This window comes from Limulus polyphemus, unplaced genomic scaffold (genome assembly GCF_000517525.1).
Source record: "Limulus polyphemus unplaced genomic scaffold, Limulus_polyphemus-2.1.2 Scaffold408, whole genome shotgun sequence".
NCBI classification, from domain to species: domain Eukaryota; kingdom Metazoa; phylum Arthropoda; class Merostomata; order Xiphosura; family Limulidae; genus Limulus; species Limulus polyphemus.
Window position 1 is genome coordinate 575,164 of NW_013666018.1, and position 1,964 is coordinate 577,127.

A 1,964-nucleotide genomic window follows, 5' to 3' on the forward strand; every position below is an offset into this window, starting at 1 on the left:
GAATTTGATATATTGATACAGTTTGTTAGTGGATCCAGTCAAGCCACTATTTCCATGAATTTGATATATTGATACAGTTTGTTAGTGGATCCAGTTAAGCCACTATTTCCATGAATTTGATATATTGATACAGTTGGTTAGTGGATCCAGTCAAGCCACTATTTCCATGAATTTGATATATTGATACAGTTGGTTAGTGGATCCAGTTAAGCCACTATTTCCATGAATTTGATATATTGATACAGTTGGTTAGTGGATCCAGTCGAGCCACTATTTCCATGAATTTTATATATTGATACAGTTGGTTAGTGGATCCAGTCAAGCCACTATTTCCATGAATTTGATATATTGATACAGTTGGTTAGTGGATCCAGTCAAGCTACTATTTTCAGGACCTCGTTATACTGATACCATTAGTTAGTTCATCTAGTCAAGCCACTATTTCCATGATCTTGATATATTGATAACATTGTTTAGTTGATGAAGTCAAATCAGTATTTTCATGATCTTGATATACTGATATCAGTGATGAATTGATCAGACAAAGTCACCATTTCCATGATTTTATATACTGATATCAGTGGCGAATTGAACCAGACAAAGTCAGCATTTCCATGATTTTATATACTGATATCAGTGGCGAATTGAACCAGACAAAGTCAGTATTTCCATGATCTTGATACATTGGATGGTTATTTTATTCAGATTTATATCTACTAACGAGTCGAGTCATCTTTTGCCCTAATAACAGCCATGACATAACGTAACATAGAATCCACAAGGTACTGTAACGTGTCTTTAGAGACTTTTTTTCCACTGATTAATTAATATTATGCATAAATCAAGTAGCAAAGGATGGTGATGGCTAATGTGTCTTTCAAGTTAATACCACTGATAAGAAATGATGCTTAGGTAAGCTGTGACATTCATTCTTTCTTCTAAAGAGACCAAAGGTCTCAAAAAAATATGTACCAAACCACAAACCAACCACCAGAAGCCAGGAAATTTGGGATCACACAAGAGCCGCCGAGTGATTCGTGTGGCTTTCTCCAAATCTCCCTTCTCCCATATGTACAAGAAACAGGTAAAATGTGATAACATCAATTTACAACATTTCTCATTGGTCCAATGTCTGTGATACTTACACCACTAAAGACGTTCTTTGCTAGTTGATAACTGAGATCAACGGTTTATGTAATGGTTTTCTACAGCTATAGTCCATTTGTTGCCACAATCTTCCCTCACAGCAGACATTTTATTCAACTTTCTCCATTGCTGATAAAAACTCGAGTGACCGATGTCTTGGAGCATCTTATCTATGAAACTTTATTGGTCACTGTGGCATTTGTAAGATATGCACCCACTATCATGCCTTTTTTTGAATGCTGCCATACCCTTGTATTTCCCCATATCTGTTAGACTAACTGCAGGTGTACTTGTCTCAGTCACTTATAGTGCTGTAGGGATCACATGATATGTCAGGTGATCAACCTATGTTGTATCTGCAGCTTAAGCCAGGTCCAAGTTTAATGAAGTACATAGGTAGTAAAAAAGAGGCCAGCCAACGTATACTGACCACTGGTGAGTTGACCTGGTCAAGAAGCATCTTCAGTATTATTATACCCATAGTGTGCCCCCCCCCCCAAGACCATTCAAAAGAAATATGTGGGGTTTGTTCTCGAAATTTCATAGGTTTTTTTTTTTCATTAATCGGCGATTAAATATAACCAATTGTCTGACTGTTATCAAAATCTATATGTTTTGAAACATTTTGATACAATACATAAGGAGAGAGACAAACGTAAGTTAATTCATTATCATTCCAATAGTTTATTACAACGAGATGTAATAATAATAAGAGAAGCTGATTCAATTCATTTACCTTTTTCATTCAAAATAATCAGGTATTTTTGTACACTTCTATAGATAATGAGGTTATTTTTGTACACTTCTATAGATAATCA